The sequence below is a fragment of the Mustela nivalis genome (genome assembly GCF_964662115.1).
Source record: "Mustela nivalis genome assembly, chromosome: 12".
Taxonomy (NCBI): Eukaryota; Metazoa; Chordata; class Mammalia; order Carnivora; family Mustelidae; genus Mustela; species Mustela nivalis.
The window spans coordinates 38130312-38152397 of NC_139031.1; positions in this window are offsets into that span (position 1 = coordinate 38130312).

Sequence of the window (22086 nt, forward strand, 5' to 3'; positions counted from 1 at the left end):
ACAAGTTTAAGTATCTTCAAATTAGAGGCTTGAAGTTTTGATCTATCTCATTGTTAAAGTTACTCATGCTCAAGAAATTTCATTGCAATATTCTTTGAAGAGATTTTCCAAGTTTAGAATAAAATCTCTTTCACTAGACAGTCTTGCAAAACCCTATTATGATCATTCAAATGTAAAAGGAAAATATAGGTCAAAGACTCCAGTGAAAACATTCTAGAAACGTTACCAACATATTACATATATTTTCAAATGTGTTCAACAATTTGGAGTTTTTCAACAACCTGTGATACTGGAGCCATGACCTCTAGACATTTCTCCTTTGAGAGCTCGTACAATGCTAAACTGTCCACTGTAGCCACCAGAGAAACATTTCAAGGCACTAGCCCTAGAAAGGCACCCCATGTCTAGGTCCTGATCATCTTTATTATTCAGGAAAGGGGCCCAGTGGCTTGCACAAACCAGTTCCAAACATACTCTCAGTGTGGAAGATCATTTCTGTCATTTGGTTCCAGCCATGTTCTCAGGCAGACGTTTTCTCCATCTTACTCCCTCTGACAAATTTCTTCACCCCAGCACACTGTATGTTCTGTGGCAGCCATACCCTCTTTGAAGAGAACTGGACTCACCCTCGGAAAGAAGCTCTTCTAAATTCTCTCTTCCTTTATAGTCTGTTTCCTGACTGGACTCTGACTGATATACTAATTCTGCTTTTGAAAGAGCTTATTATCATGTCATAGAAAAAGGAAAATTACATCCCATTCTACATTAAAGAAATCATATGATCATAAAATCATATGGTCATTAATTATCTTAACAAATAGGAAACCTACTAGCAAGACATTGAAAACTGCTAAGAGAAAAGTTGTATTATGATAGACCAATGGTATTACTAAAAATAACATATATATTTGAAATTATTGTTATTTTATTGCTATGTCTTGGAGAATAAATTATTTTTAAAAGTGACTTCTTATGAGAAGATGATATTCTCTATTCTGAAATAACTATAAATTATATAATGGTTACTATATAAAATGATTACAAAGTATTATAGTTTATAGCAGGGTAAAGTAAGAATATGAATGTGAGAGACTAAGTTTTATCAGCTCTATCACAAGAATCATAATATTTAGCTCTCAGGCCATTTCAACTGATTATGATAGTGACTATTAAGGCACCTAGTGCAACACCTAGAATATTAGAGACAATAAAAGGACTGAATGATACATGTGAGAGAATCTTGTCATCTTATTAGTGTCGGTAGAACCCACACTGCAATTTTCAAGATTGCAATCTTAACCCCAAAGCCCATACTCTTGCTAATATAGTAAGTATAATTTGGAAATGGAGAGTAGAATAGAAAGAGACACATGGGAGGCAAGTAACACAGTATATTGATGAAAACGTCCTGTCTTCAGCAAATCTGAGTTATTCTGATGTGTTCTTGATGTATATCTTGTGTAACTATAAACTTTAATATTACTGTGGAGGGATTTAAAAATACCTGGCACATTGCTTCTTTGCTATCAATCACACATACCCCTGCCCCTGGCCCTTCCCAGTCCAGAAGCAGCTAGTTCTTTCCAGCACAATGCTGACAGCCAGTACATTGAGATCAGAACTGACTTCCAGAATGAAACACATTTCCCATCACTGCTAGATAGTGACAATATCTGTAAATATCTTTATGTGACCCAAAAGTCTGGATGTTAAGGAGGTATGGTAGACAAGAAGAAAAAAATATTGTCACCTTTTTCCAAGTGTTCTACTAGATAAAAAGGGGGAAGAGATTGGGACAGAAACTATGAGGTAAAGGGGATCCAATAAAGCCATCTGAATTCAGCCACGGCTTATTTAGTGTAGCTAGAGTTAGAAAGTGCTGTAAGCTATGCTAGATAGGAAGGGCTAGATGTGAAAGCTCTATAGTTAATAGAATGGCAAATAAGAATAAAACCAGAATAGCAGACATTTGATCCCAGCTATAGTGTAATCCGAAGAACTTGAAATCCTATTATAACAGACACATCAAAATGAAAATTAACATGCAATAAGCACCTTCTCAAATGCACAGCTGATGCCTTGAAGTGTATCTCAAGGAGGCAGTGATGAAGAGAGAACTAAAAACAGAGCAATGTGCTCCTAGACTTACACTGTGGCTGCACTGGGTGAAGTTATGTGGCTATGGGTTATCTTTCAGGGGTGTCTAGGTCTTTCAGATAAGATTCACACAGACATGAGTCAAGAGTTTTGAGAACTGAATAATGCAGTGTTCAAATACAATCATATGTCCGAGACTCAAAAAGAGAGACACACTCAATAAAAGTCTGCACTAGGGAAAAGCATGTGCCCACTGCAATAGGGAGCTGCAAGAATTTTTCAAAGTCATCATAGGCTGAATAAATTTGAACACCATATCCCGATGTAGTTTATGCCCCTATTTATGCATTTGTGAGTGTAACTTCTTATCACTTTTTCCCAAAGTTTAAAGAAATGACCATCCAGGGGCGCCTGGGTGGCTCAGTGCGTTAAGCTTCTGCCTTTGGCTCAGGTCACAATCTCAGGGTCCTGGGATCGAGCCCTGCATCGGGCTCTCTGCTCCGCGGGGAGCCTGCTTCCTCTTCTCTCTCTGCCTCTCTGCCTAGTTGTGATCTCTGTCAAATAAATAAATAAAATACTATTAAAAAAAAAAAAAGAAATGACCATCCAAATGAAATAAAACAATATATATATTTTTAAGATTTTATTTATTTATTTGACAGAGATCACAAGCAGGCAGAAAAGCAGGCACAGAAAGAGAGGAGGAAGCAGGCTCCCCACCGAGCAGAGAGCCAGATAAGGGGCTTGATCACAGTACTTTGAGATCATGACCTGAGCTGAAGGCAGAGGATTTAACCCACTGAGCCCACCCAGGCACCCCTAAAATAAAACAATATTCTAAGTAACTTACAGTTTTAAAAATTCAGAATATGTAATAACTAGAAACCATTTAGACTAATAATGAAAACAATGTATAAGACTGTATAGAATATAAGTAATTCTTAGAAAAAGGTATAATTTTAATACTTATATTGCAAAAGAATAAAGTCTGAAAATTATTAATTATCTCAGTCAAGCAATTAGATAAAAGGTATATAAGCAAAAATTACATCATAATATTGAAATTTATAGCCATTCCCTTTAGGGTCTATTAAACATTGTACTGCCCATGTTAATCCACACAGTAAAATGGGAATAAAATATTTGAAAAGAGAAGCATACACATCTCATTTTTTACTTAAAATATAATTATCTATATAGAAAATTCAAGAGAATCTTCAAGCACTCAACACTAATTAGCATTAGTAGCTTATAACAAAGGTAGTAAGTTTGCTACAGAAAATTAATTTGACCCTACACAGTCAATAAAAAGTAAAAAAAATGTATTCTTAAGATAGCATATGACGAATTAGCAAAATATATGTGGAACAAAAATGCAGAAGATCCTTTTGGAGAAAAGGTATAAACCTTTAATGGAAGTCATGACAAGGAGAAATAAATAAAATCCTCATTCATGGATGTGGGTACTCATGGAAATGAGTACATGGAAATGGAAGAGAATTCCTAATTTTCTATGAATACAATGCATTTCTCATAAAACCACCAAAAATGTTTTTCACAGAAGTTTGATTACTGAACAAAATCTTACATAGAAAGACAAAGGACCTAGTATAGTTTGGTATATTTTAAAGAAAATGTTGGTGAGGGAAACTATACTCACACATAACAATATTCATTCCCCTAATGTTCACTGATAACAATTCATATACCAAATCTTAAGAGCTTATAATAAATCAATGAACAAAACTGATAGAGATCTGTGACTTCATAAAGATTCATTCTGCTTGGGGAAGTTGTAAGGAAATTAAGAGAGTGTTTTATTTTTCAGGATTAGACAAGAGAACAAGGGATAAGAATAGAATCCAGAAATAGAACAATACATGTATGGAAATTTACTAAACGATCAGGGGGATAGTAGATATTAATAATTAAATACTTAATAAATAATGTAGAAACAATAATTTATTCACATAAGAAAATAAAAGTAGAACCTTACTTTACATTATAAATACATAAATTCTGGGTCAATTAAAGATCTCAACAAGAAAGAGTATACTGTATTGATTTTTGGGAAAAAAAGATGGCATAGGTAATTTTTATACATTGGATTAAGAGATTTATTAAATGTGAAAAGTACAAACCAAAGAAGGAAAATATTGATCCATTTGACTATACAAAAGACAAAAGCAAAACAAAAACCACAGAATGCTCAGGATATCAAAATAGCATTAAAAAGTGAAAATACAGACCATAGACTTGGAGTAGATACTTGTCACACATTTAATAAACACAGAATAGGTATCAGGAATATTTAAAGAATGACTAAAAAGCAATAAGAAAAACATTTCAACTGAAAAAGATAAGGGCCATTAGCAAACATTTCACAGAAGTGAAAGCCCAAATGGCTAATAAACGTGTGAACAGATGTTCATTTTAATAGCAATCCATAAAATGTAAATTAAAACAAGGCATTATTTTACATCCATCAGGTTGGTAAAAACAAAATGTTGACAATAACAAATGTTAAATGGTTCTAGCAGAAAAAGTTCTCATCACATGCTTATGGGCATCTGAATTGCTGCAACAATTCTGAAGAGCAACCTGTCAAGATCCAGTAAAACAGAAGTAGAAATTACTCTATTAGCAATTATCTCATGAGAGGGCTCACTTTCTGGGTCTGTCCCTGCATATACCATAAGACATGAATAAAAAGCATTTATTAAAACATTATTTTTAATAGAAGTAAATGATAAACAACCTTAAGCATCAATGAATAGAATAAAAAATGAAAATGAATGAATTGTGATGTTTACATAATAAAATACTGTGTAGTAGCTAGTGAACTAAGGTTTCATTTCTTGACATTGATGAATTGCAAAACATAATATTTAACAAGTACATCAGAATGTCCAGTACAAAATGTACAATATTTCCAAGTTGAAAAGTGCAAATGATCTTTTTACTAATGTATGTTCATATATATGTACATGTATAGCATACATAAAACACCATGGTCAGATTTTCTCTGCATATGGAGGGAAAGAATAGGCGAAGGACACCTTCTAAGACTCTGCAAGCCTCAATGTCGTATTTTTACTTTATCAAAAACCATGAAGCAAATATGGCAAGATATAATAAATTGAGATGAGTATTCAGATATTTATTAGTATCCTTTTTGCTTAAAATACTTTCAAAATTTTAAGATCCTTTAAAAAGTTAAAGAACAGGAGTCATGGATTCTGATGCATTTTAATTCTTAGAGACTCAGACATGAGACATAAAACATTCCTAACTAAGAGTTAGGAATTGGCCCCAATGCCCAGCCAGAGAATATTTAAGAAGAAATTAATATATACGCTTTGGAGAGAAAATAGATAAGCCTCCAGCATCTCCTTTGCTCTTTTCTCTGAATGAAGATAAATATATGACGGTTCCTAGGTGCTATCTATGATTAAAGCAGGAAAGTGTCAGCTCAAGGAGTAAGAGCCATTTCTAGCAATGCCAGCAAAAGGCAGAAAGAAGGGGACAATTACTAAAAGTGTACCAATCAGGACAGGAAGTACTCTGCTCAGGTTATTTTCTTTCTTTTCTTTTCATTTCCTTTCTTTTCTTGTTTATTTTCTCTTCTCTCTTTTCTTTCTTTCTTTCTTTCTTTCTTTCTTTCTTTCTTTCTTTCTTTCCTTACTTTCTCTCCCTCTCTCTCTCTCTTTTTTTTAAGATTTTATTTATTTGAGAGAGAGTGCAGTGAGATAGAGAGAGAGCAAGAGTGGAGGTGGGGGCAGAGGAAGCAGCAGACTCCCCGCTGGGCAGGGAGCCCATTGCAGGCCTCAATCCTGGTTTCCCTGAGATCATCACCTGAGCCTAAGACAGACATTTAACCTTTAACTGAGTCACCCAGAGGCAACCAGGTTTTTCCTTCTTATCTGGCTAATCCAGGGTGTTTTTTTGTTTTTTTTTTTTGTTCAATATCTGGTAGCAGCAACAAGAATGGTCATAAATGCTAGGATGCAAGATGGTTGGTAGAAAAAAAAAATCCCTGATGTGCAATTTCTTATAAATGTTCAGGCCTAGTAAATGCAGCTGCTTTGAATTACACAACAAGACCGAAAAAAATAAATGAGGAAACTGAAAGAGGCAAGAAACCAGGAAGCAATGAAATTTTTACCCTTGGCCTGGGAAACAGGATATTCAGAATCCAATCTCCCTATTCTCTTAAATAACTGCTTTTTTAAAAGGCAAATGCCTTATCCTTTTGGGGTTTCAGTCCTATTTACAAATGAAAGCATTTAATGTTAATTCTCTTTTAAAAGTCCCATATGCTTAAAAAGCCTTAATTGCTACTTGGAGATTATCATCTTTTTGACATGGAGTTGAAGAACAGATAGCTATCGTTCCTAACATCCCCCAAATAAGCTCCTTGTAAGTCCAATCTTAGTACTTCTGTAGTCAGCCCAGCAATGCCACACAGTCCTTACCATTGGTCATGGTATAGTATTATAGTATTCCAGTGGCACTTATTCATTCACACCTTCCTGATGAGGTAGGACCCCTATGGTTACCTCTATTTCCCAACAGTGTCAGTCAGCCAGAGCAGTAAAGGTTGTCTGCTGTTGGTCAATTCACTGATTAAATAAGAACTTGGTATTTGGATTTTTAAAAAATTTTTATTTAAATGCCAGTTTGCTAACAGACAGTGTAATATTAGTTTCAGATGTACAATATAGTGATTCGACACTTCCATACTATACCTGGTGCTCATCACAATTGCCCTCCTTAACCCCCATCACCAGTTTAACCCATTCCCCACCTCAACCCAGCTTCCCAAGAATTTGGTATATTTTTATGATTTTTAGATTTCATTTACATGAGAGAAAGAGAGAGAACACATGCATGGGTGAGCAGGGGGAGGGGCAGAGGAGATGGGTTAGGAATGGGGAAAGTATCTTAAGCAGACTCCACATTGAGTGCAGAGACTGACATGGGGTTCAATCTCATGATCCCTAGATCATGACCTGAGCTGAAACCAAGAGTCAGACTCATAACCAGCTGAGCCATTCAGGTGCCCCCCAAAATTTGGTATTTGAATAAAATACTTTCATCTATGTTTATGACAACTAAGACATTTCATATTGCTAATGTCCTTTTGACAATTGCTGGAGAGTGATACATTCAGGAAGTCTATGTTTGGTGCATCTTTTACGAGAACTGTGTGCTTTGTAAATTACTGCCTCAATCTCAGGCCTGACACTTTCACTCCTCTCTGCTTATTATATTGAATTGAATTGTATTTATCTGTGAAATTCTTTGATGATATGGCAAAGTTTGAATCTAAAGGTTCTAATGGTCAAACTAAAGACTTCAGAGTTCCCTAAGATAAGCCACATCAGACTTCCTTCTGGAAGCCTCTCCATGGGTCACATTTCAAATCTAAATTATATGAATGATCTGACATCCCCGTGTATCAGCTCCCTAATAGAAATGTGTAGGGATGTATCCAGATGTAGTTGGCATCTTAGTTCTGTGTGTAAGTGATATCTGTGCTTTACTGAAGCTAAACACTTTTCCACACCAAGCTGCACAATGATGACTGCAAACCGGGGAGCTGCGACTTTGGTAAATGAAAGCAATACTAACGGAGTTCAAATGCTGTGTTAACAGTTCACTGATCACTTTATGGGAATCACATCTACTGTATGTCTTCATACTGTGACAAGGAATCTTTCCTCACTGAAAATAAGGCTAAACTCATCAGTAAAGAGGAAAGAAACACTATAAAGACAGAATAACAAACACTTCGGACTCCAGCTGATACACAACTTCGTAATACCACTATTACAGAAGTTAAAATTTATCCAGCACTTACTATTTTCTAGGCCTTTATTCTAAGTCATAAAATATGTGTTCTCACTGAACACTCACAGCAACTCTATGGATTAAGACACTATTGTTACCTCTTTTACACTGACAAAGCAGACCAGAATAGTCAGTAATTTGACCAAGCTCCCACAGATGGTAAAAGCACACAGACATGACCCCAGACAGTGTGGGGTGAAACCTAGTACTCAGGTACAATTCCTAGACACTTTTGTTTTAAAGTAATATTTGTTCCCCTCATTAAAAAAAAAAAAAAAGGAACAAAAAAACAAATATTGCTAGCCACATAAGCCAAAAGAAGAGTTCTTTGAAAATAAAACTATTTTATGTATTTGTTTTTTCTGCTTGTTTATTTCTCATGAAATCTTATTGGAAAAATGCTCACATTATGAAATCTAGGTAAAAACCTTTATTTTTGACATGTCTTTTACAATCACATCCAATTTTAGACAACATAGCCCATCAGCCATTTTTCTTCCTAGCTGATTTCCACTGAATCTATAATCTAACAAAATTTTGATTTGAAAAATAATGGGCAAAAAAAGATATCATGGTTTAAAATATCTCAGACCAGAAGTTTCCCAGCTGTTGGGAGACTTCCTAGCACTGCTCCTTCTCAAAAGGCCAGAGTCCTAGAATCAAAGTCCTTCCCCTACATATGTTCTACTTTCCCTTTTGTCCTTTTCAGTAGAACATGTGCATTCTCAAAATCCAAAATATTCTCTATTTTAATGTGAATCTTACTGTGGGCATAAATTTTGCAAGATGTCCTCATTCTATACATAGGCTATTATACAAAAGTTGTTAAAAGTTTATAATAGGAATAGCTTTCCTCATAGATATAATTTTATAAATGATAAAAGTATTTTCAAGGCAGGCCATGCAAGGGTATTTAAACTAATGTCTACTGAGGTTTCTAGCTAATGGTACACTCTATTCACAAAATTGTCTTTAATAGCATCTCTCAGAAAATGCATTTTTTTTTTTTTAAAGATTTTATTTATTTACCTGACAGAGAGAGATCACAAGTAGGCAGAGAGGCAGGCAGAGAGAGAGAGAGGAGGAAGCAGGCTCCCTGCTGAGCAGAGAGCCCGACGTGGGACTCGATCCCAGGACCCTGAGATCATGACCTGAGCCGAAGGCAGCGGCTTAACCACTGAGCCACCCAGGCGCCCCCAGAAAATGCATTTTTTTACATGAAGAGGACACATCTTCCTTTATTGGTAACGGTGAGGGTACAGACAGACTGACATAAGATAGACTTCACTGGCACTAGTAACATGTTAAGGGGTTTTTTTCTATGTAGTAAAAGCATCTATTTAGAAACAAAACAGAAGAAATGATAATAGTAAACTGTAAGTGATCTACATGTCTGTCTATTCATCTGTCTATATTTACAGCTATATATACCCTATACTGTTCTAAATTTTTAAACAATTTAACTCATTGAAACATCAGGACAACCTGATGGACTAGATCCTTTGATTACCCATATTTTACTGATGAGGCAGCAGTGACAGTAGACCTCATGATTTGCTCAGGCTCACACAACTATGAGTGGTGGAACTGGGATCTGCAGTCAGACTCCAGAGTCTGTATTCTAATCACCATGCACCTCTATCGGATCACGTTAAGACAGAGCTCCTCATGCGATCCATTCTGCCACGGGTGGGACTGAGAGCTTCGATTCAGTTACTCTAAATGTTTGTTTTTATAAACGGAATATTTACATGTTGAGTGTTCTACGCCTGAGATTCTCTTTATTCATTAATATATAATCATGATTCTTTTCCTCATTTTCCCTATCCCCTGTTCGGTTCATTTCTTCTGGCCACAGAGAAAAAGTTCCAACTTCAACTCTTGATGATTTTAGACTGGAAGGGTTCTCAGTATCATCCAGGTTTTCATTCTGGAACTCCCAGATTTTTTGTTTTTCCCCCAAAGAATTTTTGTGAATAGGCTCTCTTTCTCTCTCTGTACTGTAAGAAGTTTCAAGGTGTCTGGAAACCCCTGGAGTTATATACATGTTTCTGGGAAAATGGTCAATGACTAAACTGATTATCAGAGTAACTTCCAGGTCTTATCACCTCAAGACTGATTGATATGATTTAGGAAATGATCAATATGCTTGTCTGCAGTCATCATAACTGAAGACGGGGGCGGGGGCATGTAGACTAACTTATCAAGCGATTCCATTTTAGAGAATGTCCATACACACAGTATTGTTAGTTAGCAACGAGTATCCACAGAACACTTATTTTTCTAATTACGTTCAGTGAAACACTTGTGTTTCTCAAGATGTTTACATATTCTACACGTACCTCCAAACACACTCACATACCCATATATACAAACCCATTTAATGGAATCGCAAGAGGGATTTTCTACTATATTCTCTTCTCAGAAATTCACAACTAAAGTCTGAAAAGCCTCATGCAGTAGAAACTAATTTAACTAATTTAGCAACCTCCAAAAGAATTTGATCTATAAAGTACTTTTTTTGTGAAATAATTCGAAAAATTCTCTTTTCAACTAGAATAATTACATATAAGGATTTGCGATATATATTTTAATATGTATAAGCTAGAATATTAAAAAATTGGGTTTGCTATTGTCATGATGGTAATATTTGAACCAGGTACAGGAACACAGACCTCTCTACAATTATTCAACTGAAAAGGTATCTGTGAATAAATGATCAGCAAGAAGAAAGTGGCATATCCCTTTACCTAAATTTAATTGCTGATCAGGCAGAAGTGGGCACTTTTCAAAATGCTGTTGTATGCAACAGCTGTGCAATCATTTATTTTAATTAAATCATTTCTAAAAAGGGTCCTTAGAAAAATCACACAATGCCCTCCTGAGTATTTTCTATAGATCAGGTCCATTGTAATGAATGGTGTGCTCACATATTCACTTGCTCCTTATCTAGTTTACAGGATAACAAAATTCATTCATTAGCACAAAAATTTGTTGGAGAGCAAACCACGCTGGAAAAAAAAAAAGAAGTTTTATGATCTTTACATTATTTCAGATGTTGGAGAGGTTTTTATCCCCCAGCATCTTTTCATTGCTACTTTTTTCTTTTTCTTTTCCTTTTATTCTTTCTTTTTTTCTTTTCTTTTCTTTCTTTCTTTCTTTTTTTTTTTTTTTGTATCTGTCTACTGAGAAGAATTTTAGAAAGACTAAGCAGCATCATAAAACCTTATTGCTTGAAGCTCTCCTTCTGGCTTCCCATGGCTCAAGAGTCTTCCTTACAGATTCACTGTGAGAGAAAGCCTCCCTTCACACCCTCCCTAGAATCTGTTCCCTTTGAATAGATAATCATTCAGCTGTAGCCAGCAGCTGCTGCCTAATGTAGTCTCTAAACCTAATGCAGATTCCTAAGGGACTTAGAAAGTCATTTAAGAATCTGTGTTGGTGGAGCATATGAGAGTTGCTCAAAGACTAGAGTGTACTGAGGCAGCACACTGCTTCTTCCTTCCTCATGACCAGGCCCCTGAAGTACTGTCACTATTTAAGTATTCAGATAAGGTTGGCTTCGTTCATCTTAGCTCTTAGCATCAGCTCACAGGGGAAAGCAGGCCACAGTTGTGCCCCTACTTCTGCCCTGTGTACCAAAGAGTACATAGCATCTGATATTCCTTTAGCACTGTCATCATTGTCTCTGGTGGAACATGAGCTGATTATAAACAGAACTGTCCAGACAGAAGAAATGCTTGGACACTGAAACCAACCTGCTTACCTTTCCATATACCCAGGCCTAAGCCATCTACATGGAACTCCAGACATCTGAGAAACACTTTAGAAAGTAGGAACCTAGGAAATTTCACTACCTGAAAACACAATTCCATTATATTCTTTTACATAATAAAGTGTATCCTCACAGAATATGGCAAGACAAAATTAAAGAGAAATATGTGAATCAAATTGCTGTTTTGATTTAATCAACTTTGTGACACTTCTTTTACAAAAGTAGGAGAATATTCTAAGAATCTAGAACCCAGAAACCAAGCAAATATGGTTTAAATGCATGACCTTCAGATTATAATCTTTCATCTAGTGACAACAAACTTCGCACTATTGCTAGAGCATACAGTTAATATCAAAACCTTCATTTTTTGTCATGTGCTTTCCCTTTGATGGGAATACCTTAAACTTCTTCACTTGGTAAACAACGGCTTATCCTTAACATGAGTTTCACCTGGCTAATATATGACCAGGTAAAAGACTCACTGCAAAAGGACAACTGCTATCACTGACTAAACTATTCACTCTCCTTTACAAGATAACTTGTGGATTTCTCATTTTACTCTGACTGATTTTGCATATTTGTTTGGTATCGTCATAGGAGCTGCCAGTAACGGCATGAAAATCTGATTCACATGAAATGATACATACTGGTTGCCAAAACAAAAAGACAGCCGAAGGTTTCATAAGAGAAAATAAGAAATATAACTGGTCATATAAAAGCATACCTGCATATACCTGTTTTTCAAGTGAAGACATATGTGAGTATGAGGCATTTAAAAGCCACAACTATGGAAATGAAATACATGATGGACAGTAAAATCATTTTTAAACTATACGTTAGACCATGATAATTAAATGTAAAATGGTACTACATTTGTTATATGATTTCTTCCACATTTTAAAGTCATTGTTATATGAAACATTGGGTTTCCACACTAGATGGAAGATTCTCCTGCTACAGAAATTTAAGAAAGTCATTATTAACAATGCCTGAATTAAATTCCTCCATGATTTTATTAGTTATCTACATACTAAGTAAGTTATTATAATATCCTCCCTGATTTCTCTCTGAAAATCCTCTGAAAGATAAACTTAATTTTAATCTAAAGGGCATCACTGATTGAGATCAAGCAATGAACTCCCAAAGACCACAAAACAACAGAAGAAGCCAGCATCCATGAGTACGGTGAATTTTTAAATTGTCTGGAAATATGCACATCCTCAGTGTTGTCTCTGCTCCACTGATGTTGTTTTTAGCTATATGACTTGCAGTTAGCCATTGACAAAGTGATTGGCTTCTACTTTAAAGCAAAGACTGCAGGGGCATGGCAAGTTTCTGCCAATTCTCCCCTCTGCTTTCCACCATAAGAAGATCATGTTCCAGACGTCACACCCTCTGAATCCCACAATGAGAAGACATTTGGAGAAGACTGAAGTAATATCCTAGAGCAGAGCTTCAGCAAACAGCCACAGCCACTGACAGGCACTGCACCAGACACAGTGCAATGATCTGCTTAACAGAGTAGCTAACACATACTAAGAACTCAAGAAACCTCAGCTACCATTATCATTTGGCTACTATCATTGGAGGAATAATCCAAATACGTAAGAGAGGATCCACTCATCAATTGTTGTGGTACAGTAGGAACCAATGAGACAGAATAGAAAACCCAGAATTAGACTTTATTACAAAGAAAACTTAAGTATTTGATAAATTCCATATAACAAATTAACAAAAGTATTTGAAAAAAAATATATTAGAATAATAAAGAGAATTTAGCTATAAAACTAGCAAAATTTTTTAAAAAGGTAACATTTCTAGTGAGCATATATTAAGATAGCACTTTCATGCATATTTAACATGAAAGTAAAAATTTGGTACAACCTATATAGAAAGCAATTTGTTGATATGCATCAGTTACCTAATCATTCAATAATGCTTACAGTGTGAATAACATTTGCATAATTTCAAAAAGGGATGGATTTCTTAATAGCTCTTTTAACAACAAAATATATAAACAAAAATTATCTAAAAGAGGTCAATATTTTAGTAAATCTTTATTTGCAATTATTATATTAATAAAATATTTTCTAAAAATACCTAAGAAATAGAAATCTCTCATAATGAAAAAAAAAAAAATCCAGGATATGAAGCTGACTATAATGTGTGATCTATTTTATAAAACCTTTGACAGGTATAGCTGTGGATATAATATAGACAAGCTATCATGACTAGTCCCAAATAACACAGTGTAATTTATAATTTCTGAGTGGTAAAGTTCACATATATTTTTTTCTTCATATTTTAAAGTAACTCTACTTATTGTTTATATAGGAAAAAACCATGAATAAAAGGAAAAATCTTGTGTTTTCAAATAGTACTAGATATATATCTCCATCAAAAGAGTAACTATTAAGATAATAGGGAATAAAGTTTTAATGACTTTTACTAAATATTTTTACCTCAAATTACAATTTTAACTTTACATACACCTATCTGTAAATTGTAACATTCTACTGCAAAATTTTGTCTCTGATCCCTTATTCTGTAACCGCTTAATATTCAAAATGTATAGTTTTGCAGAACACAGATCTTTACATCTTTACATAGGAAAGAAAATGCAGTTGAAATCAGAATACTTGAACTGAAGTTGGTCTCACTTGATAATGGATACTTTCTATGTTAAGTCATTTTTTGAAGAAAAAATACCTTGCAGCTTATTTTTTTTCTAATAAATAGCAAATTATTTCTTGAGAATTTTAAGATGATTAAAGATTGCTCAATGTTTCCCAGATCGTAGAACATCATCTGAAAATCATTGCAGCATCTGTTCCCAATCACAAGAGATGTGAGAGAACAGTTAGTAAAGATACACTGAACACCCCAGGCTGTAACAAGGAAGTACCTCTACATAGTCTAAAGACGACCTATTTCATTAACTTAAAAACCATTCCATTTTTATCTGCAATATGTTCTACATATTCTCAATTTATTATGGCTAAGTTGGGCTGTGATAACATAAAACCCCTCAATGATCTGAGCCAACAAAGGTTATTTCTCTTTCTTATTATTTCTCCAAAATGAGTCTCTTTTTTTTTTTTTTAAAGATTTTATTTATTTATTTGACAGACAGAGATCACAAGTAGGCAGAGAGGGAGGCAGAGAGAGAGAGAGAGGAGGAAGCAGGCTCCCTGCTGAGCAGAGAGCCCGATGTGGGGCTCGATCCCAGGACCCTGGGATCATGACCTGAGCCGAAGGCAGAGGCTTTAACCCACTGAGCCACCCAGGCGCCCCAAAATGAGTCTCTTAAGACAGGTCTTTACTTCAGGACTCAAAAGTAAATATTCTAGGTTTTATGGGCCATGTGGTCTGTGCCACTATGGTTCACCAACTCATTCTACTCTGATGTTATAGTGCAAAAGCCATCATGCACAAACGGCATAGCCGTGTTTTAATGAAACTATATTTACTAAAATGTTATATTTTATTTTTATATTTATAATTTTTATAATTTTATATTTATATTAAATTTCATACTCACTAAAATAGGCAGCTGAACTGGAAGCCACAGTTTACCAACCCTGGGAATAGAGAATAAATCGGTGTGAGAGGCTTCTTTATACAGGACTGTCAGGGAAGACTTTCACAGGAGTATGAATTCTAAGTGGCCACACATGTGAACAGCTGGGAAGTAGAGTATACAGGCAAAGAGTGTGCCATGTACAGAAGTCCTGAGGTGAGAAAAACATTGTGTTCTTGCAGAATAGAGAAAAGGCCAGTCACCAGAATACAGTGTATTAGAGTCTGCTATTATGAGCTAGGAGAGGTGCAGATTGCATAGTTTCAGAGGCCATGTTATGAAGTTTGAGTATTGATCTCAGTGGAATTGGAAGGCACCTGCATCTTTGAAACAAGGGGACAACATAATTGGATTGACTCTAAAAAATGATCCTTCAGGCTGCTATGTGGAGGAAAGAGTGAGGGGGAGGGCAACAGTAAGGAAGGAGGTTACTGTGTTTACACAGGAAGTAAGTAATAGTGCTCTTAACTAGCCATAGAGATGAAAAAACTCAATAGATTCAACACATTTAAAGCTGGAATGGCTGAATTTACTGAGAGTAGAGGGAAGACAGGAGATATGCAGGCCTCTGTAGAGTTCTGGGTTTGAGCACATGAGTGGGTGATGACATCTTGCAGCTTTTTCTACTTATACAAAATAAATATGAAAGTATAAACAATTACCTGGAGATGTTAAGCAGAAAGTACACTTCTATTCAAAATACAGTCATGATATATTCTATGATTGCTTCACTTTCCTATTTGATGTTGCCTTTTTGTAAGTAAAAACTAAATCCACAATAGCTCACCAAGTCTCCAACTGACAAAGTTCGCTTTCTGATTTCAGAAAAATTAGGTTCCCAAGACTGATAAAACTATATTTTTTGAAGTACACTCCAATCAATGTTCATATATGTACCCCCTCAAAATCTGAGAAGCTAGTATTTTTGTTTTTTTTTCTAAAGAGTAAAACATATCTGCATTTATCCAATAGAGTAATTATTCAAAGTACTATGTATACTGAGAATACAGTGGTGCAGCAAAATTAAAGCCCATACACTGACTTCATATTGGGGAAGCCAAATAATGTCCAGTGTATTAACTATGATTAACATTTACAGAAGTTAAAAAGTCTGCAGTAACAATTCCTATTTCTGAATTTTTGAATTTTACTCCTTCTACATATGCCCCCTCTTTTAAACCTATTAAAGGTTTTCTAAATGCCTTTTTTTTCTACCTCATTCTTTACGATCTGTGTGTTATTAGATATTAGAGAATCATAAAAATGGGGGAGTGTAAAATTTGTAAAACAGTTTAACAGGATCACACTTCCTCCAATGAAGAAATTTTTGGCCCTGGCTGACAAGACTGTATTTGTTGAAAAACCTCCTGCAGCAGACTCAAAACAGTAAGAATACACAGCACCCAAAGTATATATGCTTAAGTCAATTCATTTTCATTGTACTGTCATGGGCAGTTCATTTGTTTTCCCATTTTTAGTAACATTTCTATGTAAAGAATAGGTGTTGGAACAATTTTTCCACTGAAATGACCATTTTAACAGTTTAATAATTTCTCTCTTCCCAAAGTAATTTGCTGTCACAATTATTGAAAACTGATGTGATAAGCAAACAGATATTAATTATTTTCATTATATTTATGATATGATCATGTTTAAAAAAATGAAAGAAAGCTACAAAAGTTGAACCCCAGAGCCAAATTTATGGTTGTGAATAGAAAGCTTTTGAGAAAGGAGATTTTTTTTTTCTATTTTGAAGTCAAATGAAGAATACTGAGATTGAAATTTGAAGTGGGACAAATGGAGCTGAGCAGAACAAAAGTGAAAACCTCAAGCATCTCTTGCACTGACAGGCTTTTAATCAGTGAATGTGAAATGCAGGTAACATCTGAAAGCTTTTCTTTCCCTATTTATTTCTTATTGCCTCTTTCTCAACTTTTCTATCCATATGCACTTATTCTACCTTTTATATCTCCTTTACTTTTTCTTTGGGTTTTATTGTATCTTAAAAATAAGTTATAGCACCTCCTTTTCTCTAAAGCAAGACCACACACATAAAATCAGTGTTCTGTGGGTACTATGCTACTATCCACCATTTCAGTCTACTGGCATGATAAAATTCCCTGTTTGACAACTCATACTACCTACCAATTAATTGAAACAACCCTAGGAAGCAATGAAATAGAAATCAATATGACAGAAAAATGTCTGTCATATCTGTTTTAATCTGTTAAAATAAATAATTGACTGGTACATAGAGCACTCATAAGTTATAATGGAAAAAATTAACTGAACAATGTATCTAAAGTCACTTAAGCATTTTGGAAATCACCTAGAATTTTTTTTTTTAAGGATTTTATTTATTTGAGAGAGAGTGAGTACATGCATGAGTCTGTGAGTAGGGAGGGAAAAAAAATGATTTGTGTGGTCTCTGTGAGGCCAGAAGGAGAAACAGACTTACCCCTGGGCTGAGAGTCCACCAGAGGGCTAGATCCCAAGGGCCTGGGATCATGAACAGGGGGAAGGCAGGTGCTTAATCTACTGAGCTGCCCAGGCTCCCCCATAATCTTTTAAAGTATTGTTTTTAATGTTATATTTAAAATTAATTTTCCCTTGAAGAAAAAATACAATTTCCATTATGCAACTTAATGAATTTCTTCCGTTAGGAATTTTATTTTTTACTAATGAGAACCCTTATTTTAACCAGTTTTGGAGAACTAAGCCCCCTTCTCCAATGTGCATGCACACGCTCCACAGTAATTATGTCTGTTTGGTACTAAATCAAATTAGCATTTGATTAGCATTGTATTTCCTAACCCCGTTAAAATACATTTATGAAGGCAATACATTTCTCCACATTTATTCCCTAGCATCCACTATGTGGTCTTTCCTTCTCCTTCAGTCTCTTGTGCTTTTCTCACTCTCTATGGAATGCTCAGGCTCTGATCACTCCTAAAATTTAGATATTCACTAATTAAATGAGTCTCCTGAATGTAAAAATTTTCCTCAAAAATCTGACTGAAGCAAGTAAGAACCTGAGTTGTCTAATATATAAAGAAATAGATTGCAGTAGTAACAGATAATCACCTATGTGATGTTTAATATTATCATTCTCTATGTATTCATTATTAAGCTATTAGAAAAAAAATTAAGACAGAAAGATTCAGATTTTTTTCTTGTGGAAGACAAAATTTTATTTTCTCTTACTAGATTATACAAAATAATCTAATCCCTCTCCATAAGGAAACAAATCAATTTCCCTCTCTCCCTCTCCCTCTCTCTCAATGTTATTTTGGAACAGCATCTCATGAATTAAAGGGATAATATGTCAACATTTGGTTAAGTAATTTCAGTAGTGTGTGGAATAAAATGTTACTGAATGCCTATTATCATCAAGGTTCTCTGCATATATAACCTCATTTAATAATTGGAAAAGCTTTACTAGGCAGTTATTATCTGCATTTTGCTAATGAAGAAACTCTGAGGAGCAGAGAGATTAACTCATTTGTTCAACAGCATATTTCAGGTAATGGGAATTTATCCCAGATCCATTTGTCTATAATGGATTTGTCCTTTGTTCTTATTCATAACTCTGCCCCATAAGAAACTAGCTATTAAACTTTATTATTTAGTTTCCTCAAAATTGGAGCTTTGGAACTTTTCCCCCCTCTTTCTGGAACACTCTTTCCCAAGCTTTTGAGTACCTCCTTTTTAGTATTCTGGTCATACCTCAAATATAATTACCTTAAAGCCTCATCTAATTCAGATTAGACACCCAATGCCCTTTTCCTTCCCCTCTCCCCCTCCTGGCTTTACTGAGATAAAACTGACCTGTAACATTTATATAAGTTTAAGATATATGAAACAATAACTTAAGTATATATTGAGATACATTCCCTCAATAGGTTAGTTAATATTCATCATACAGAGTTACAAATGTTTTTCTCTTGTGATGAGAACTTTTAAGATCTTATCATTAAACAATTTTTAAATATATAATATAGTATTGTTTACTAAGTCATCATACTGTACATTACTTTCCCCAGAATGTATTCTACTTTATGACTGAAGTTACTACTTTTTGATCACCTTCACTCATTTCCCCAACCCCCAACTCCCTATCTTTGACAGGACCAATCTGCTTCCCTATCTCTATGAGTTAGGTTTTTTAAGATGCCATATATAAATGAAATCACACAGTACTTCTGTTTGTCTAATTTATTTCACTTAGTATAATACCTCAAGGTTTATCCATGTTGTCCCAAATGGCAAAATTTCCTTCCTTTTTATGGCTGAATAATATATCCCATTATATAAACACACACACACACACTCCTATATACATATATATATATACATTTTACATCACATTACATGTGTGTGTTTATACATATATATGTATATATAAATAGATACCACATTTGCTTTATTCATTTGTGAATAGACATTTAGGTTGTTCCCATGTCTTAGCTATTATAGCTGAAGGCAGAGGCTTAACCCACTGAGCCACCCAGGCGCCCCAGCCATGTCTTAGCTATTATAAATAATGTTTCATTGAACATGAAAGTGCAGATATTTCTTTGAAATAGTAATTTTGTTCCCTTTGGATATATACCAGTGGAATCTCTGGGTCATATATATTATGGTAGTCATATTTCAAATATTTGAAGGCCCGTTCTGCCTTCCAAAATAGCTGCATCAATTTACGATCTTACTAACAATGCACAAGGGTTCTCTTTTCCATACCTCCTTACCAACACTTCTTGTCTTTCTGATAATAACCATCCTAACAGGTGTGAGGTGATATCCCATTGTGGTTATGATCTGTATTTCCCTGATGGTTATCAATGCTGAACACCTTTTCATGTACCTGTTAATCATTTGACCATCTTCTTTGCAAACATGTCTATTCAGGTCCTTTGCCCATTCTTTTATTAGATTATTTTTGCTGGTGTTCTTGACTAGTATGAGTTCTTAAATTCTTAAAGATTTTGGATATTATTACCCCTATCAAATAGGGGGTTTGCAAATATTTTCTTCCATTTATTTTGTTGATAATTTCTTTTACTGCACAGAAGTTTTTAGTTTGCTGTTGTCTCACCTGTTTTTTTGCATTTATTGCTTGTGTTTTAGGTGTCATTTCCAAAAAATCATTGCCAAGACTAATGTTAATGAGCTTTCCCCCTAGAAGTTAGTTGCTTCAAGTCTCACACGTAAGTCTTTAATCCATTTTGAGTTAATTGTTATCAGTGGTGTAGGGTAGGGGTCCAATTTCATTCCTTTGCATCTAATTTTCCAGTTGTTGTAGCACCATTTCTTGAAGAGACTGCCCTTTGCCTACTGTACATGCTTGGCTGCTCTGTCATAAATTAACTAACTATATATGTATGAGTTTATTTTGTGGCTCTCTATTGTGTTCTATTGATCTATATGTCTCTTTTAAAGGCCCAAACCATACTGTTTTGGATTAGTAGAGCTTCTTTGTAACGTAGTTTGAAATCAGGGACTGTGATGCCTCTAGCTTTGTTCTTTTTTCTCAGGATTGTTTTGGTTATTTGCGACTTTTGTTCCGTAAGAATTTTGGGATTGCTTTGTCTATTTCTGTAAAAAGCAAACAAACAAGCAATTAGGATCTTGACAGGAATTTCACTGATATCTATGTCTGTATCTATGCAAATCTATGGATAGCTTTGAATATGAACATTTTAACATCAATTCTTCCAATCTATGGACATGGGTATCTTTCCATTTATTTCTGTCTTCAAATCTTTGACCAATATCTTACAGCTATTGATGCACAAATCTTTCATCTCCTTGGTTAAATTTATTTCTGAGTATTTCTTTGTATTTGGTGCTATTGTGAGATTGTTTTCTTTGTATCTCTTTCAAATAATTGGTATTTCGTATGCAGAAATGCTACTAATTTTTATAAGTAGATTTCTGTGTCCTGCAGCTACACTGAAGTCATTGATACGATCTAAAGGTTTTTGGTAGAGTCTTTAGGATTTTTCTATATATAAAGTCACGTCATCTGCAAACAGATAATTTTACCTTTTCCTTTCCAATTCCAATACATTTTATTTCTTTTCCTTGCCTAATTACTTTGGTTAGCACTTCCAATACTAAGATCAATAGGAGTAGTGAGAGTGAGCACCCTTGTCTTCTTCCTGATCTTAGAGGAAAAGCTTTTGACCTTTCACCTTGAGTATGATGTTAGATGTGGGCTTGTTATAATGACCTTTATTATGTTAAGGTATGTTACCTCTATACCAATTTGTTGAGAGTTTTTATCACAAATGGCTGTCCGATTTTGCCAAATGCTTTTTCCCCATCTATTGAGATTATTATATGATTTCAAAATTTCATTCTATTAAATGTATCACATTTATTGATTTACATATGTTGAAACATCTTTGCATCCCATGGATAAATCCCACTTCATCATAAGGTATGATCTTTTTCATGTGTTGCTAAATTTGGCTTGCTAGTATTTTATTAAGAATTTTTGCATCTATACTCACCAAGGACTTTTGCCTGGAGTTCCCTTTTCTTGTAGGGTCCTTATCTGGCTTTGATATCAGGGTAGTGCTGATCTAATATGGGTCCGGGAGTGTTCCCCCTACCCCCTTGCTCAATTTTTTGAACAAGAGTTTGAAAAGGATTAGCATTAACCCTTCTTTAAATTACCATTAACTCTTCTTTAAATGTCTCGTAAAATTCACCAGTTTAACCATCTGGCCCTAGACTTTTCTTTATTAAGAGGTTCTTGCTTATTGATTCAATC